Here is a 20,070-nt window from a genome sequence, read left to right as displayed (position 1 = left end):
TGAAGATTGGAGGTAAAGATGGGCACCACCAATGTGGTACCCATCTTTAAGAAAGGGAGGAAACAAGACCCAGGAAACTACAGCCAATCAGTTTGACCTCAAACCCTGGAAAGATCTTGAAACAAATAATCACAGAAATCATTCTTGACAGGCTAATAGAAGGCAACATTCTGAGGGATAGCCAGCACGGGTTTGTTGCGCATAGGTCTTGCCTGACCAATCTCATTTCCTTCTATGACCAGGTGACATATCACGTAGACAAAAGGGAAGAGGTTGATATAATATATTTGGATTGAAGAAAGCCTTTGACCTGGTGTCCCATGATGTCATCATGGAAAAATTGGGCAACTGCGGCCTCAACTACTCCACAGTCTGATGACTGGGGAACTGGCTTCAAGGTCGGACTCAGGAGTGATAGTTGATGGAACCAAACCAACATGGCACTCAGTGACTAGCAGTGTCCCCCAATGCTCCATTCTCAGACCTGTACTCTTTATTGTCTTCATAAACAATCCGGACACTGGTGTCAGAAGTGAACTGGCTAAGTTCACTGATGACACCTAACTTTGAGGAACAGTGTCCACAATTGAGGATAGGCTGGTGATCTAGGCTGACCTTGATAGGCTTGCGAAGTGGGAGCATGAAAACCTGATGGCATTCAATACAGAGAAATGCAAGGTGCTCCACCTTGAGGGAAAATAACCTCCATCATACTTATAGGCTCAGCAAAGCTACACTCGCTAGCACCATGGTCGAAAGAGACTTGGGGGTCATGATTGACCAGAAGATGAGCCACCAATGCAATACTGCAGCTGGCAAAGCGAATAACATTCTGGCTTGCATCTGCTGATGTATCTCGAACAAGACCCAAGATGTCATCCTCCCACTGTATTCAGCCTTGGTGAGGCTGCGGCTGGTGTACTGCTTCCAATTCTGGGCTCCACAATTTAGGACAGACATGGAAAAGCTTGAGAGAGTCCAGAGAAGAGCCACACACATGATCAGAGGGCAAGAGTACAGGCCTTATGAAGAGAGGCTGCGAGCTATGGGACTCTTCAGCCTGGAGAAGCATAGGCTCGGGGTGACTTGGTGGCAGCCTGTACGTACATAAGAGGTGTGAATCAGGATCTGGGGTAACACCTATTTACCAGAGTACCTCAGGGAATGGCAAGGTCCAATAGTGACAAACTCCTGAAACACTGTTTTAGGCTGGACATAAGGAAAACTTCTTTACTGTCCAAGCCCCCAGGGCCTGGAACAGACTACCCACAGAGGTGGTACAAGCACCTACTCTGGACACTTTTAAGAAACATTTGGCCACTTATCTTGCTGGGATCATTTGACCCCAGCTGACTTCCTGCCCCTTGGGCAGGGGCTGGACCCAATGATCTTACAAGGCCCCTTCCAGCCCTAATGTCTATGAAATCTATGAAAACATTTTGGTACCCACCATGGCCATGACACCTCAGTGTTGTAGACCTGTTACAGCTCTGTGGTCCAGCTGGAGTTCACAGTTCTACAAATTCATCCATATCGTCCATGAGTATTTTCTCTGGAGAGAGTGTGTGGAGAAGGCAGGATGCAGTTAGGATTGGTCTGACATGGCTGGTTGACATTAGCAGCCAAGCAATACAAAACAATGCTTGATGCTGTGTGGCAGGTGAGGGATCATGATGCCCAAAAGTATCCCCAGAAGACAGCAGGTGACAATTCTGAGGTACGGTAATCAATTTGGCAAAGGATGGAACCTAGAAGAAAAAATTAAACATCCTCTTCAACAGTACAGTGTGGAGGGAAATAGGAAAGAAGATGACTTTCCAAAGAGCCTCTGAAAACTCATTGGGACTGTGATGGCTTCCTCAAAACTGCCGTAGTCCCTCTCTAATTTCAATGTATAAATGTTCTTCAAGGTTTACTGAAGGGTTAACCAAAAAAGCAATACTAGAATTGGTATAGTATTCTTTTGCTATGAATCCAGTATATTATATGTCGTCTCTGTTTTTATTGTGCTACAGATTTTGCAATGACAGCACATAATGCAGAACTGCACCATAGAAATTGGGAGCAGCAAGCTGGAAATTTTGTCAAATGAGTATAAGGCAGTTGGAGTCATGGGAGGATTTTTTTAAGACTGAGATAAACACAATTGACTGGATGGTTCATGTAAAATTGTCACAGGAATAGTTAAGTAAGGTGACATTTAACTGTAAGCTTAATTTTCAGAAAAACATATGGTTAAATGAAGCAGTCAATTCCTGTATCTCAGAGCCTTTGTTCTGGGCTCCCTGAAAAGTTAGTGTACATCTCCATTTATTCTTGATTCATGTTCTCGGTGACTTCTTCACAACCCCAAGGATGAGAGAGAGAGAGAAAGAGCACTTTAAAAACAAACAGACAAACAAAACCCTTGGATTCTGCAAGAAGTAGAATGTATTTTGTGGTACGTTCTACACTCATGAACTTCCGGTGTTAACTGTTGGGCCTTGCTATCTCCAGCCTCGGCAACATCATTCTCTTCATGAAGACCAAATTAAATGAGTGGTGAACCACAGAATAGAGAAGAACAGCTGTAAATATTTTTTCCACCTGCTAAGAAATAAGGTAGACATGTTTTGTTTTTTCAAATTTTAAATACATAAGAGTTTCACAGTTGTTGTGGTGGTGGGACCTGACAGATAACTAGACAGAAAGAAGAGAAGCAGGTTCAGTGTGAAATAGATAGATTTCAGGGGAGGGGAGGAGGGACAGGAAGAGAAAGGAAAGATACTAGACCAGAGTTAGGATACCATATGGGAAGACAGGAATAGAAAAGATCATGCAAATATGTTGGAATATGCTGGTAATAAGAGGGAAGCAATAGGAGATGTGACTGCTTTCATTCCACCCTTCCTTTATATTTTAAAATGGATCTAAATCTGGGGATGGGTGCAAGCAATAAACTTACCTTATGGCCTTCCAGAAATTTTACACTAGGTCAGGTCCGGTCCATATTTGTTACCCATTTCTTACACATTTGTTGCTGTCCTGTTGGCAAACATTTTGAAAAGAAACTTAGCTAGAGGATGAATTGTCAGGTGATTCTCAGCCCTCTAGAGGTCTGTGACTTTATTTGAATAGAGGTCGCCTGAACCAGTTTCTAAGACAACTGTAGTCAAAAGTATGACTGATGCTCCAATTCCACAGACACATAAAAACACTTTGTTCGCAGATTAATTGCCTTTCAAGCAGGCAACAGCGTTCAATATTTTGTACACTATGAGTGTTTAATTAGTATTAGTGATGAATATTTAAGTATTAACACTATGCAAAATATTTACATTGTTACGAAATCAAAATTCCTCACATTTACTGAGAATTGCTATGAATATGTTTCCAGAAATGGGACTGCTATATCCATTAAGTCAAGAAGCATAACTGTAGCCTGAGGCAAGACCTCCATTCATCGTCTCCACTTATAGAGCACAGCTTAGGAAACAAAAACCCCCATGCCAGTTGAAGAAATAAGATGTTGGATTTGTTTAACACTACATGATTCTTATCCTTTGAACAGATGTAGCTTTCAAACATAGACTAGATAGCAGCTTATAGTACCGTCTTAATTGCTAATATAAACAAGTAATAGGCATATGCCCAATATTCTCCATTTTTCCCTTCAAAAAAATCTCTCCTTCAACCTTGGAGAATTAATCTTTTCCCTATGTCAGCAGTTTTTGTGCTGCGCTCAACAAGGCTATTCAATGTGTCTAAAGTTAAGTACACAGCTGAGGGCTTGTAAGCCCAAAGCCTAAATATTTTTACACCAGTAAGTTCATTGATGGCTTTCTTTTATGGAAGTTGGTTTTACTGACGGAATAAAGGAGTAAAGAGATAGAACACCTTTGGCTACACTGACAAAGGACTGCACTATAACATCCTAAAGTGACATACACCAAATCTACTCTAAATGTGCTGCCCCCATAAATGTTGTGATTTAGCTACTTTAGCGCGCCACTGAGAATTTGCTAATAAACTTCCTTTCTCATGATCCTGAGGAAGCGTAGGCATATCCCCATGGGTAGTGCTTCTCAACCTTATTAGAATCAAAGCACCCCTCAGAAAACCTCAGTTCTTAACCTTTACTCATTTTTTTGACTACAGAAAAGTACTAAAGCAATTCTTCTCTTGCAAAGAACTCAATAAGACCACATTAGTCAGGATGTTTTTTATGCTACAGGGCATGTCTACACAAGAAGCTTTACTGTGCAGCAGACTAATTTGCTGTACAGTAAAGCATCACCATCTACACACGTGCAGCAATTAGGGCACAACAGATTACTGAACTGCCAGACAATCCTATCAGATACAAGTGATGTCCAACAGCGCAGTAAATTACTATACTTAAATGCCCATGTAGAGGGTGACATTGGGATTAATTTACTCCAGCTCAAATTGAATATATTCAGTCACATTCACTGAACATGTAGATGCTCTCAAAGATTCCTATTTGAAATCTCTGGGGTTATCTTGTGAATCTTGTGTATGTGTTGGCACACCAACCATGGCAATATTGCATGACACTACAACACCCTTAAAATGATCTTGTGTCACCCTCAATTACAGCACCCCAGTTAAGAACGACTCTCCTAGGGGAATATTCTACCTGGATTTGCTTCTAGATTATATTAGATTAGAAGCATGACTATGAAGCAATAATTTATGCTTGGACATATTTGTGAAGAAAGGTATTATGTGGGAGTATGATAAGCAACTTAAAATAATCTTGCATTTATTCAATGTTTTTTAATTAATTTTATTTTTATAATTCCACTTTGCATTTTACCCCTAATGTCTGAAGATCTATTTCAAAAATGATAATTTAAAAATATATATTTTAAGAACACAGCAAAAGTAATTGTCTATACAAAATACCAAGGAAATAAAAATCTGAGCAAGTAGCATTGCTAAAATAAGAAATTTTGTGAGAGCTAACTAAACACATATTTGTATGAAGGCCTTAAAATCTGGTGTAAATGTGCATGGAAAATACTTACAAACAATTCAAGGAAATGTTTTTGTACTTGGAGTTTTGTCTTAGTGGGTTAACACTCGCTAATTAGTGCTAATGAATACATTCTCAGTTGTCTTAAGCTAAACCAAAAAGCCTATTTTAAACCAATGTAAGAGTTCCTACCTTGCTGTTGCAACAGTTCAGTTACGTTTACTTAAAAACTTGCTTTAAATTAAGCGGTGGCAGCTTCTTATCTAGACAATCTCTAGAAACTGATTATTGCCAGTAATGATGAAGTGAAGATAAAGTGCATTTAATCAATATGCTGATTAAATACAGCTCATTTTATAATGTTTTCAGAGTGGAGTTGAGAGGAGGATATAAGAATTATGCTTGAGAAGCTAAGTTCCTCAACTTCACATAAATAACCCTACTGTAATCAGTAGGACACATACAAAGTATATTTAAATGCTGCCTTTGACCTAATATAATTCTTCTTTCTTTCTATTTGTTTCCTCTTCACTGTAGTACTAATTTTTAATAATACTTTTAATAAAAATTAAACACTTATTTGATTGGCACAAAAATTGAGTACAATCCCTGATACTTTCTAACAAAAATATCAACTTGCATGTGCATCTGCCTTAAGTAAGTTGAAGTGTGTATATAATATGTGTCTGGAGCAGGAATACTCGTCCCTTTAGAGCCAGAGAAACTAAGGTGAAAAAGGAGCACCTAACATGTTCAATGTACTGGAACAGTGGATTTAACCTTTTTTTCTTTTGCAGAATCCTAAAAAATTTTGAATAGAGTTGAGGATCCCTTTGGAGATTTTGAACGGAGGTGTGGGGTTTGAATTGTAATTGTGGGTATTGACATACTTTTGATTGATCATAGTCATCTTTTGCAGACCCCTTAGACATAGTCTATGGACCCACAGGTGTTTGTGGACCATGGGTTGAAAACCACTGTACTAGAAAATCTTTGGCATGCCCAAGGATAAAGGCAAGGTCTCCAGACTTCTTGCTCCTTATCTTTAAGAGAAGCTGAGCCAAAATTTTTCACAAACAATGCTTTCTTCAGATAAGTGTTGTAGTGGCAGAAAAGATCAAGTGTTTTGCTATGACTCCAGATTTTTGAGTTCAAGCCCTGCTCTGGACTCATTCCAAATGCCACCCCAAGTTGACCCAGCTTTAAATGGATACCTAGGGCTGGGAAGTCAAAAGCAGCCAGGTGTGATGCTAGTCACTTTGGGCACTGACAAACATGAGGGAAAAAATACAGATGTTAAGAAAGCCAAGTCCAACTAACAAGATACCTCTTTTGGGCATGCACTGGGCTTGGCTCAGGAACGCACTGAATTTAAAGTAAAGTGCTGTTTGTTAGTTTTTCCCATGTCTGCAATCAGTGTGTGCTCCTTTATGTGCCATTAGCTACAGGAACTAACACGTCTTAACCACACTAGCTGCACTGAGCCATTAAACTTAGAAGCATCTTTGACTTAGCTTTTTTCAGAAGACTTCCATCTCCTGGAAATAATACTCTGTTCACCACACTTTCTTAGTGGCCTAAGCACACTACCCACTAAGGAAAGATGAATGGATCTTCTCAGACTTTATCATATCCATACCATTCAGTTGGGCACAGAAGTCACAGCAAAATTCTGATTGATGCCTCCTCTCCCAAGAGTGTCTCTGCTTCAACAAGGTATGTGGAATCTACCACCAGCTTTGGGAAAAGAAGGACAAAATCACTTTCTCTGACTTCAGTGGTGTTAAAATTTCACCCTGAGAATTCAACTAGGATTCCTTACAGAATATCTTGACTAATCCATACTATACTATGATAATATAGCCATTATTACTACTATTAAAACTATTTGGGCTACATTTTTTTAGATATGAGGGGAGCCAGGCAACATTTGACCCCTGCCAAACCAGATGGGTCAACTGACAACCAATGTCCAGGAAAACGCGAACTTGCTAAGTGGGTACTTTGCGTCAGTTTTTCACCAGTCCCATGGGACAGCCCTGCCCACTGTGGAACAGGGAGGCCTGGGTGAGGGCAATTTCTTGCCCTCCATCAAAGCTGACATCATGAAGGAACACCTTGACAGGTGGATACCTGCAAGTCAGCCGGCCCTGATGTGTTACACCCAAGGGTACTCAGGGAGCAGGCGAGCATCATAGCTCAGCCCCTGGCATGGATATTTAAGAGCTCTTGGTGCTCTGATGTAGTGCCCGAAGATTGGAAGAAGGCCAATGCGGTGCCTATCTTCAAGAAAGGGAGGAAAGTAGATCTGGCAAACTACAGGCCCATCAGCCTGACCTCTATCCTGGGGAAGGTCTTGGAAAAGATTATCAAAGAGGCCATCCTTAACAAACTAGCTGAAGGCAACAGCCTGAGGGATACCTGCATGGGTGTGTTGTGGGTAGGTTTTGCCTGACCAATCTCATTTCCTTTTATGACCAGGTGACTTATCACCTGGACAAGGGGGAAGAAATCGACATTGTATATCTTGACTTCAAAAAAGCATTTGATTTGGTATTGCACAATCACCTTGTGACTAAACTGGGTAGCTGCTGCCTTGACGTCACCACGATCCACTGGCTGGGAAATTGGCTCCGCAGTAGGACCCAGAGGGTGGTGGTCAATGGGAGCCAATCATCTTGGTGTGCGGTCACCAGTGGGGTCCCTCAAGGCTTTGTTCTAGGACCTATACTGTTTAACATCTTTATCAATGATGTGGACATTGGTGTCAGAAGCGGACTGGGAAAGTTTACCAATAACACCAAACTCTGGGTTAAAGCATCCACACCTGAGGACAGGAGGGTGATCCAGGCAGATCTTGATAGGCTCATGAAATGGGTGGATGAGAACCTGATGGTGTTTAACACTGAAAAATGCAAGGTTCTCCACCCTGGGAGGAAAAACCTGCAGCATCTTTATAGGCTCGGCAATGCTACACTGGTTAGCACTACAGATGAAAGGGACTTGGGTGTCATGATTGACCACAAGATGAACTTGAGCCTTCAGTGTGATGCTGTGGCTAATAAAGTGAGCAAAACACTGGCTTGCATCCATAGATGCTTCTTAAGCAAATCCCGAGACGTCATTCTCCCATTGTACTCGGCCTTCGTGAGGCTGCAGCTGGAGTACTGCATCCAGTTTTGGGCTCCACAATTCAAAAACGATGTGGAGAAGCTTGAGAGAGTCCAGAGAAGAGCCACGCGCATGATCAGAGGTCAGGAAAACGGACCTTATGATGAGAGGCTGAGAGCCACGGGACTCTTCAGCCTGGAAAAGCACAGGCTCAGGGGTGATCTGGTGGCCACCTATACGTTTATCGGGGTGACCACCAGTATCTAGGGGAACGCCTGTTCACCAGAATGCTCCAAGGGATGACAAGATTGAACGGTCACAAACTCCACCACAACTGATTCAGGCTGGACATAAGAAAGAACTTCTTCACTGTCCAAGCCCCGAAGGTTCGGAATAGACTGCCACTGAAGGCAGTTCAAGCACCCACTTCAAATGCCTTCAAGACAAACTTTGGATGCTTATCTTGCTGGAATCCTATGATCCCTGCTGACATCCTGCCCCTGGGGCAGGGGGCTGGACTCAGTGATCCTCTGGGGTCCCTTCCAGCCCAAATGTCTATGAAATCTATGAAATAAGCTAATAGTTACTATATTGAAAATCAGTACAGTATCTCTTGGACACAGTGTATTTGCTGTGTATAATTTCATAAGTTCTCAACCTAATATTTTTGTCTATTATTAGTATAGCAAGGAATGCACATTTGTTACTATGTCTCATTGCTTCTATAAATGTTTTCTTTCTCTTGCTTAAAAAAGAATAATTAAAATGAGACAAAAATGACTCCCCCCACAACAACAACAACACACACACACACTTGAAGGGGGGGCCTAACAGATTGTGCTTTGTTTTAGGAGGCAGAACTGCTGCAAGCTTGAGATCTCTTGAGCTGCAAGAAGATTCAGCTGAAGTATTTCATGCAAGAAAGATCAGAGGGAAAAACTGGTTGCTGCTGACAAGCAAAGGTGTTAGAGATCTTGCTTCAACAGAATAGAGTAGATAAGGAAAAGTTGGAGAGCAAAAAGTTATTATGAATCAGTTCAGGCAAAAATAGTCATAAGCAAGCCCTGGTTAGTCCAGTCCCTGAGGGCCTGACTTATTTGACTAGTGGTGGTGGTGGTGTTTAGCAGACTTAGCATATCTACTCTTAGAGCTTGGAAAATTAATGTAGAATTATGTCAAAAAGTGTTTAGTCTCCAGCTCATTTATGCATTTCTTTTTATATTTCATTGTTTCCTTCCATCTTACAATATCAGTCCTGAAATACATCATTGTGAATTCAGTTATGTACGTAGCCTGTCTTTTACCAATTTCATCTGGAATTTCCAACAATACCTTAAAAAGATTTGGGTTGATTTATTTTTTCTTTCTTGCTCAATTCCTGAATAAATTCCATAGTTTGAAGGTTGGAAGACACTGATCTGTGCAAGTGTTTCCAGCTTCTAGGCTGTGGAAAATTGATACAATATGCAATGCAGAGAAGTCAGTCCCAAACCCGGTACATTCTGTCTGCCTAGGAACACCCATCCTTCTACTGTGTTCTGCCAATATCTCTTGTTCCCAAACTTAACCCAGAAACAAGTCTGATCCAATATGTGAAACTAAGAGTGAAGAAAAACCTTCCTGGAGCCCATAGTAACATAGAACCAATATTACTGTGAGAAGGAAAGGAAGTCTAAGAGTTTCTGTTCACTAGGGTAGCTACTGTACTTTGGCACTTGCAGGTATGTAGAGAGGGGAAGGAGTGCTGCAAAAGAGGTGAGAGGCAGCAAGAGAAAGTCTTATTAGCTTCATATCATGGCTTATTTGACTGAGGACATTTAACTTAGTCTTTTCCTAAAATAAATAGACAAAACTGTTGAGGGAGCTGGTGAGAAACTTTGATTCCATATAAAAACCTATATTTTAAAAGAATATAAAGCAGCGAGAGTCAAGGATCTGGTAATGCTTTGAGAAGTGCCTGTTATATCAATGATCTTTTTATCACACCTTTTCATGGTGTCTCTGTGTGTGTTTCTTTTAGGTAGAGGAGTAGTGCTGAAATCTAATGAGACTTTTTCCCCCCCTTTCCAGGAAAAGGTGATAGCAGTTCAGTTTATCAAATACCTATAACTATCCAAAAAGTATCTTCCCAGAGATACCTAGGAAGATCATATTTCATGGGAAATGTCCATTTCCAGTCAAAGGTGATTAAAGAATAGGAAGTAATTTATTAATAATTGGTTAAACACTTTTGTGGAGCAGCATTTAGAGGCTTCATTCTCAAGGGCACAATTGATGTTCACTAAAAACAGAAATGCTGTACTTTTTGCAAAGCTTGTTTGTTCTTTCTCTTCTAAAATCATTTATCCTAATCCCAGAACACGAAACCTAACTCTAAAGCAGAAGGAAAGTAATTTATGTTGAAACTTTGATGTTCTATAATCACATCAGTGATACCTGATGATGGAATGAGGTATCAAGGGCATTTTCAAGTTATAACAAGAGTTGAAAATTTCAAGTGATAAATTTCCTCCTCTTCCCAGAGTTAAGAGTGTTGTCATGGAAATGGCTTCCAGTATATCTGAATGCAGGAAGGAAGCAGGACTGTTCCAAAAACTATTTTAGCCAAATTATTGAAAAATATGCAAGAGGCTCTTTTATCGCAATGTACTGAAATAATTTTTAGATTACTGTTCTGGAAAGTCATCTGCACAACTGATTGATTGAACTTCATTATTATTTTTTCAGCTTATGAAGCCCATGGTCCCTGGTGATCCAATTCCATTTTATTTGTTTTTGTGACAACCACTGTTTTGATTATTTTTTTCCCCAAATTGAAAATAGTGGTTATGCATCTATTCCAATAGAAAAAAACCACAAGAAAAAAAAAGAAGAGTGGTCTCTTTTGTTAATTTATTAGGACCTAGGAAATATTTTCAGGCTTTCAAACCAAAGTTAGAAGGGTCCCTTAGTGATGATGAACTACTAGATACTGGCCTAAACTGAATGTTTGGCATTTTTCCTCTCATATGAAGTCACAACACCTTTCAGTGAAATACGCCTGTCTCACAATGGCATTTAAAATGAAGTACAATGAATCACTTGTTATACGAATTAGATTTTTTTCTCCCATACTGTTCATGGAGCATACATGAGTGGATTATAATTTCTTCAAATATATTATTGTTTTAAAAGCAACCAGGGCTCGTGGTAGAGGTGATATCTTTTATTACACCAGCAAGATCTTTGCAAAAAAATTCTTTAATGACACGTTTTCAAGCACAAACACCCTTCGTCAGGCATCAGAGAAAAGCTTGTAAAAGTTCTCCTGGGTAGAAATGAAAGTTCATATTTCATAGGATTTCACAGAGAGTCAATAGATGGAAAACTCCTCTGGGCAGGCGGTTCTTAGCTGGTAAGGAGTCTCTCAGCCCTCCTGTGAGGCTCTGTGATGATGATGCAAATTACCTTAAACAAAGGCAGGAGCAGTATCTCACACTTTAATTGTTTATTTAATTGTTGTTTTAATGCATTCCATGAAGTTTTTCCTTACAAATTGTTAACAAGTGTTTCACTTCATGTGACTTGGATTCTGCATCCTAAAGCTGAGCTGTGTTTAATTTTAACTTATTGTAAGCCTTTCTTCTGTTCCCCAGTTAGTCAGATATATCATTTTCGTTGCTTGCTCCCTGATTGCTTGAGCAGTAGGTCCTGCAGTCAAGAAGATCAGGGAGGCAGTGAGATTACGTTTGCATAGGAGCTGTGGGTCTTGCTTGGGCAGATAACAGAGAAGCAGGATTAAAGAGTTCTTAACACTGTCAACTTTTTAAATCGTTTGTCTTAGGCTTTCCCTAAGCCCCATTCCTGTGAAAGTTAAACTGGAAGATTTATTGGCTGGATATAAAATTTAAATTTAAGTAGTTCTCACATTACATTGATAAACCAGCATTGCACCTGTGTGTTTGTGGCCCAGTAAGAATCTTGTTTGTTTAATTAAATTGTCTTCCTAGCAAAAGCCTGGCTAGCCTTCCAGAATCATGGACCACCTGCTGTCTCAAACTTCCCCTGCTGAGGATCCTGCTGTTGAAACCTTCCCTTGATTTTGCAACAGTAAAAGGTAGTTTATCCACAGCAATGTGCCATTTCATAGTGGGCCGGGGGAAGCAATTAAGAGGGGAGGGGAAATGGGAATATTACTTAGATATAAATTCTGAGTTGATTAGCTTTGCTTAGTGATCAAGTTGCACTACTGAAAAGCTGGAGAATTTGACAGAAATGGCAAATTGATTAAACAGAGAAAAATCTAACCAGCATTTTTTCACAGGCATGGGCAAAAACTGACACTTTTGCAAAGTATTTCTTGGAATGACACCAAGAAAATTTCCCAGCAGTGGAACTCCAATTGCCATTATTAAATACAAACCTTGATTCATTTTTCTCTTCAAATATTTACAAAATCATTATTCCTCATTGGTAAGGGTAGTAACTCAAAATATGGAGTAGGTATTTACTCCTGAGGCACGGCTGTGAAAATATAACTATTGAGCAGGTCCATGTGCTGCAATACTGAATTTGGCCCTATACCCTCAACTCAAAATAAAGGAGACTAAGTGCATGATAAGGAGATTAAATCATGATAGCATAACAAGGACCATAAAAGAACATTTTAAAGTAAGGTAGCTCCATGCTATTAAACATAGTTTCAGAATTTGTTTCAGTCTTCTGAAAACCCACTTTTCTCCTTCAATAACTTTGATTCAAATTGTGGAAAAGTAATACAACACTCTTACAAAATAAAGGGAAAAACACAGAGCACAACATATTAATCTGTCAGCAAATGTTAAATATTTCTTCCCTTAACCCACAGAAAATGTTTATACCTCAGCTTTAATTCATTTTATTGATCTTTTGAGGTGTTTCTGTGAGCTTATGTATGGATTCTATTGTGTGTGTGTGTTAATCTCCAGCATGATGGATAGATCTAGCTTAACACAGTTGAGTGTTTCTGAAAGCATATTTCACATTGACCTGGTTTTAGTCGCTATTGAGAAGTTCCTTTTGTTTTAATGTTTTAAGCTGCTTTGATAAGCTTATGTTGTTTAGCCTCAGCACTCAATGTAAGTGAAGAACAAATAAAAATAAATATTGCACATCAGGAATCCTCATAAAACTGCTCTGTAACTGCTGTAACCTCTAGCTGAGCAAAATCTTTGTGCATCTTAAATCCTCTCTCTCTCTTAATCAGCATATTTTCCTTACGGGATTTTTCCAGTTTTCATCCTCAGTGAAGCATTACCAGTTTTAATAATGGTGGGATCTCTAGGGTGAGATCAACTGGAGGGATGATGGAAGCCCTCAGCTCTGCCTACCTCATAGCTTTGTGGTTAGGGCACTGATTGTGCTGGATCATTACATAAAAGAAGGAATACCAGATATCTCCCCTCTGGGCATACTGGAGCATGAACTAATTAAAGGGTGTAAGGCTGCCCATTGAGAGAAATGGAGAGATACACACCGTGCCAGGCCAGGATGGAAACACTCTCCTGAGGCAAGTTGTATATATTTTAGGATGAATGGCTGCTAAATTTTAGGTATCTAGTAGCATCTGAGTTATAGGTGCACAGATTCATAAATGTTAGAGTTGGTAGGGACCTCAAGAGATCATTGAGTCTGACCTCCTGCCCTGGGCAGGAAAGAGTGCTGGGGTCAGATGACCCCAGCCAGGTGCTTTTCCAGTCTCCTCTTAAAGACCCCCAAGGTAGGGGAGAGCACCACCCCCCTTGAAAGCCCATTCCAGATTCTGGCCACTTGTACCATGAAGAAATTCTTCCTGATGTCCAACCAAAATCTGCTTCTTCTCAGTTTGTGGCCATTGTTCCTGGTTATTTCAAGGGGTACATCTCTTATTTCTTGCTGCCTCCCCGCCCCAGTGAGTTTGTAGGTGGCCACAAGATCCCCTCTCAGCCTTCTCTTACGGAGGCTGTAGAGATACAGGCCTCCTCAGTCTCTCATACGGCCTGGAGTTTTGTTCTGTCTAAGCCCAAAACTGCGCTAGTCTGAGCCTTTGGCATTTATCTCCTGCCTAAACTCAATCAGAATCCAGGAATTAAGCACTTCTGAGTCCCTCAGGGGTATCAATCTGGTACCATTGCAAGAGCATACCTAACATGCAGCAGCAGAATCAAACCCCTCATGAAAAGCAGTTGCCATTGTTTTTTCTTGGCACATGGGTATATGGAGTTTTTGGATTGCCGATCTGAGGCAATTTCCCTAGCACTGTAGCGGTCCCCAAGCACACCAGTGGAGCTAACTCTCGGGTCTTAATTCCACTCTGGGGTGCAGATGCCTAAAAGTATTGTGCCTAACATGTAGGCATTCAAGGCTTTGATTGGATCTCTGAATATTTCATAGGCAGACCATTCTAGCATGGTTGTACAGTGAAGGAAGGGCCCATTTTTCCTTTGCTTTATATGCTTTAAATGATATATAAATATTGTGAAAAGAATAGTTTTTTTCCTTAACTTTTGTTTTCAGTTGTACCTTACCTCATATACATGGTATATATGAAACTTAGTCTCAGGGGGATGCTGCTCATATATGTACAATTATTTCAGTTCCAGCTCCTCAAGTGAAAGAGATGACATTATCATTATCTGGAAATGATATGCTCTGCTCTGTTTCATCATTTATGGTTGTGGAGTCTATTCCGTCTTTAAGCTGCAATTAAACGTTCCTATCAGCTTGTAAATTAGCCTTTCTTTTTAAACATCACATTTCTAACTCTATGTACATATAGCCCTGTAATTATGTATCTGTTCTCTTTTGGCCGTGATACAGCAAATTACCTAAATATGTTGTGTAGTTCTTTTGAAAATAATTGGACTACAACCACTAGAAATTAGGCATGTTTTTAATTATTTTGCTATCTCAGCAGGTTTATACTTCCTTTGTCATTGTCATAAAGTATGGGATTTCCAAATTCTAATATTACTTCCCTAGAGCATGAAACTTGGATTCTTTCTCCTAAATGAAAAATAATATTGAAATTAAAACACCCAATTTAAAATCTTTAGTTACATTACACTGCAGCTGGGAAATGTCTATTTTAGTATGCTCACTTAATTATTACATCATCATGTGGTAGTGTAAATGTGATGTTGCTGTGATGGTCCAGAAATGATGTGAGGCAAGGATTTCTTTGTGTGGTATCTTTTATTGGACCAACTATGTGGCTTTTTCCCAAAGATATCACCCTAAGAAATCCTTGCCTCTCACATCCTTGCCTCTCACATCTTTATAAGGGTCTCACACATTAAGAATAATTACCAAGAGTGTGTATTATATTTTGTTACGGTATTATGAAATGAATTTAGAGACTTGAAGCATAGCCCTTGGGGTATAGGTTAGCATTCTACTGCTCTCAAGGAAACTATAACCATAGGAGCCTGAATTATTAAAGTAGCTAAAATACTGTGCAAATATAACACCTTTCATAGCAGAATCCCATGCCTCTTCAGAAGAAAAGGTAAGTATGATTGCATACTGTTCATACACTGGGAAACTGAGGCAGACAGGCTAAAGTCCAGGAATTTAGTCCAAATGTAGGTACCTCAGAGATTTATATAAGGACACACAAGTGACAGTTAGACATTTTGTGACATGATGGGCCTAGATTTCACTAGGCCTTGTTACGTGCTTCCTAGCTGATGCATTTGATTTCTTTTATTGGTACTCATATGACCATTACTTTATAAGCGATTCAACAGCATAAACAAAGATCCCAAAAGTGAGAGAGAAAAGAAAGGAACTCTAACCCAGTTTACAGATTAGACTCAGTGCACAGAAATCTAAAAAGTCAAAACCTTCTGTGATGCAAAAGATCCCTAATATGTAACCGGCAAGGGACAACACTGTTGCTAGTGCTTCATCTGCAGCATAGTGGCACAGGGCGAGCTGAGACCCAGCTGCATCCCAGATAATGGTTATGGGGCTAGGGACTGGCTGGTGGCCTACAGGTCAAATAGCTCTCGACTAAAGGTTAGAAAGCACTTAAGCTAAGGAAGTTGTATGTCTCACGAACAGGAGCTCATATGAGGAAGAGTCCTTGGAAGGTACTGAATACTAGGCCTGTGCAAAGCGGCTAGTATTTGCTTCAGATTTGGCCGATTCAGGGGACAGTGATTCAATGCAGTGATTCAAATCACAGTCCTGATTCAATTCGGCCAAATCACACAGGTCCCATCCCCGGCCCACTCTCCCAGCCCAGCAATGGCTGCCCCGCCTGTCCCAGCTCCTGGCACTGAAAAAAACAAACCCGAGCTCACTGGGTGCTGCCAGGTGGGGGGTAATCCCTGCTGTCCCCACTGCACCATGCTACACTGGGGGGCTATGTAAGAACCCCCTAACCCTCCTCCCACTGTCCCAGCCCCACCCCCATGGCTGCCCTGCCTGCCCCAGCTCCAGCTCTTTAAGAAAAAAAAAACCCAAACCCCCACTCACCGGTTCCTGCCCAGCAGGGGGACGATTCCTACTGCCCTATGCCATGTGGGGGCTCTTCCATGAGCCCCCTGAAGCCCTGAGGCTGCTGCAGGAGTTGGTGAATCATGGGGTTTTTGTGGGGGGGTTTCCAGGGCTGGAGCTGGAGCGGGTAAGGCAGCCACGGGTGGGGCTGGGTCAGCGGCGGAGGAGTTGGGGGGCTTGTGGCAGAGCCCCCCATGCAGCATGGGGCAGTGGGGTGCTGCAGGGATCGCCTCCCCTGCCAGGCTGCACTCAGTGAATCTGGGCTTTTTTTTATAGCACTGGGAGGTGGGGCAGCCATGGGCAGGGTTGGGAGAGTGGGCAGAAGTCAGGGGGGCTTGGGGGAGCAGGCAGGAGATGGGGCCTGCCAGGGGTCCCCCCATGGCACCCTTCCCCCTCCCCTAGTTTCCTCACCCCCTACTTACCAACTCCAAGTCCAGCTCCAGCTCCCTGCTGCAGCTGGTGGGGACTGCCCAAATCATCAAAGCTCTCCGAATCTTTTCCAAAGATTCGGAGAGCTTTGAATCAATTCAGACCTTTTTATTGGTCCCCTGATTTGATTCAGATTTGGAGATTCAGCCACCGAATTGGGCCATATCTCCTTCGAATGGAATCAGCACCTGCAGCTTTGCACAGCCCTACTGAATAGCAATGCTTGGTTTTCCAGCTTTGATTTGTGTTTTGTAAAATGGATACTTCTCTAAACAAAAGGAATTAAATGATGCTGATGTTGAGTGAGTTGTTTCATGTAGGTTTTATTGGTAGAGGTTTGGGGACAGGGTCGCTGCTGTTGGCAAAATGACTCACAGATTAGAAAGCACTGTTGCTATAAACTAGCCTGACTATTTGCATGACATAGGCTGTAAAATTTAACCAAATGGTTCTAGCATCAAACCATTAATTTCTGATTTGGCTGGATCATATTTTCTAACAGGATTAGTGTGAGGAAGAATCCACTTGATCCATATGCAATCTAATTACCTTCACTGAAAAAAATGCACCTTGTTCCTCGTCTGAATCAACCCAGCTTTGGTTTTGAGCCATTGGATGATAAGCTAGTTAAGCAGGTCCTTTTATATTTCACCACACAAAGATGTATTGTGTATGTACCACCCATACATATACACAGCTTCTTGGAGTCCAGGGGAATAGTGCAACTAACAGACTTCAGAAAGATATATTGCTGTTTTAATTGCAGTATTCCAGCATTTACTGGGCTCCCTTTACAGTACATAGAAAGAGTTAGGCACTTCAGAATGGAATCAATCCAGTCGGTTGAGGAGACAACTACCTGAAGCCAGCCCATTGGTAATTTGTCAAATCTACCACATTTTTTCCTCTCCAGGCAGGGCAGAGCAAGGCAGCCTCACACAAGAGATCCCTAGCCTGGAAACCTCTTCTAAATATAGCTACATATACCCTTTCTTTCAGACGGAGAGGAGAGGCAGTCTTTCTCTCCTACCGTGGCTTGCTCCAAAGATGGCTTCTGTATTTCATATTAAATGGTCACTGGAGCAAAACCTAGACTGCAGGACTCCACCTGCCCAGGAGTGTGCCCAAACCGGTAATATACAAGAGTTATACTGCCTCCTGCACTTCCTCTGGCCCAATGTACACTGGTCTAGCTTCAGCAGCTAAGATGTAGAATACCTCACTCCAATCTATATGATAATGATTAGGGAATTCACCATTCCTTCAGCTGAAGCTATGCCACTGCAGCAAAGGCTGCAAGATTCATGAGAGAGAGAGATATGACTCTTTAGTGTGTAAGTGCTCTGTTGGGAGGGGGGTGCCCTGAGAATTTATGTGGATGTTGTATTATTTTAATCCAATGACACTCAAGCGTAAAATACATTAGGTTTTATCTCTTCCAGCTGACAGTTCTAGCCACTAGAGAAAAATCCTGTATGGCACAGCTTTAACAAGAAGGATGGTTGGTGCTTGCACCCAGACTATACCCTAGTAGTCATGGCGTTCTCCTGTCATGCGGCATTTGAAAAATGTGGGTTCAAACCTCTTGAGCCTCAGGAAAGAATTTAACCCAGGCTTCCCTCATCCTGACCATCTGCTGTAACCATTAGGCAGTTGTATAAAAGGTGGGCAGCACTTCTGGCCTTCCTTTAAGAGGACGTAGCTGAATTTTTTTGTAGAAGGATTGGATCAATGTGTCCTGTACGCTTAGAGTACACCAACAAGATCATTAGAAAACTTAGGTATCACTCAACCTAGTTTCTTCCTGGTGGAGCACAGTTAAAAAGTGTATAATGATTCAGGCTGGGACAGTTCTGAGCATCAACCAAAACAGAATTTCAGGTACTTAGAGAATTTTTAAGCAAAATAGGAAAATGCTTAACAAGTTTTTAGGCAGCTTCTAAGTGGAGGGTTTTCAGACTTTGGTTCTTAAAGTTTGCCCATACTGGGCACATCTACATATGCAGGCACATGCGCTTGCAGCAGCTCAAATAGCGGTGACATAAATTTGTGCTGGAGATGTGTGCCTCAGCACACATGCCTGAACATGCACTTTGATGTGGGGTGAATTATGCCACTTGGGGCAAACTGATCCTGCCCAGCTCCTCCCAGATTTTCAGCCAGGGGGACCTAGAAGCTGAAACCCCACAGTTTAAAAAGCTGCTCTGTCCTGGCCCCATCAATACAAAAAGCTGCCCTGTGAAGTATCTCAGAGCTACTTGCCCTCAGGAACTTCTGAGGCCCAGCCACTTGGTACCTGGGGACACTAGCCAGCTGGACTGCTGAAGCAGCCCTAACCTGGAGTGGCCCCTGCACCCTCTACCCACTGTAGCAGGCTGGCAGTGGGGGCTGCTGTTGTGATCTGCTGCTACCTGTGATAGCATGCGACCCCTTGGACCAGTGGCTCCATTGCTGCACGTCTGCCAGACCCAGTCAGGGACCGCACAGCCACTTGGACTGTGCTATGGGCACTGCACCAGAGCCTCCTGCACTTCTGGGCCAGCTGCTAGTGGGCCATGCCTGCACAGTTGGCCTTCACGCGGAACTGCTGTTGTGTCTTCTGGTGCCCCCACTCTGCCATCTGGGCAGCTATCACCCAGAAGATGTGCCCATTGCAGTGGCCCACTTTGAACTGTCAAAGCATGTCCTCTTGTCCCCATATGGCCAGGTCAGCCACCTTGTCTGCCCTCCAACTGGGTCCCCAGTGCTGGCCCTAGGCAGGCTTCTCTGCATGGGCCTCCCCACTTGCCTCACCAACAGGTATCCTGGTGTTCCCTGTCTAAAAATTTGCAAAATCTCTGTTAAACCCCCTCCCCCCCAAATTCTATCATTAAAATACCCAAAATCCAAGTTCTTCAGTGATAAAAATGAAATGCCACTATATAGAGAGAGATCAGTTGGGCAATGTTTTATTGATATATTTACAATTTTAAAGCATTTTGGAAGCCTACCAGTGTCTATTTGGCCTGCTGGGCACTCAGGATTGTAAGATTTGTGGGAAGGAAGGAGTGTGT

The 20,070-nt window shown here is 41.8% G+C and overlaps 1 long non-coding RNA gene across 1 annotated transcript in view; it reads right to left on the bottom strand.

The window, feature by feature from the left end:
- Positions 1-2,146: 2,146 nt before the first annotated feature.
- LOC149874356 (uncharacterized) overlaps positions 2,147-20,070 on the bottom strand; it is a 57,696-nt gene continuing 39,772 nt past the window's right edge. The window contains exons 2-3 of the long non-coding RNA XR_016439929.1: positions 2,945-3,024; positions 2,147-2,589 (exon numbers count right to left, since the gene is read on the bottom strand). This is a non-coding gene — a long non-coding RNA (uncharacterized LOC149874356). The remainder of the gene's footprint in view (positions 2,590-2,944; positions 3,025-20,070) is intronic.

The sequence above is a fragment of the Crocodylus siamensis genome, chromosome 1 (genome assembly GCF_052110815.1).
Source record: "Crocodylus siamensis isolate JL-2025a chromosome 1, ASM5211081v1, whole genome shotgun sequence".
NCBI lineage: Eukaryota > Metazoa > Chordata > Crocodylia > Crocodylidae > Crocodylus > Crocodylus siamensis.
This window is presented reverse-complemented; position numbering and strand designations above follow the sequence as displayed.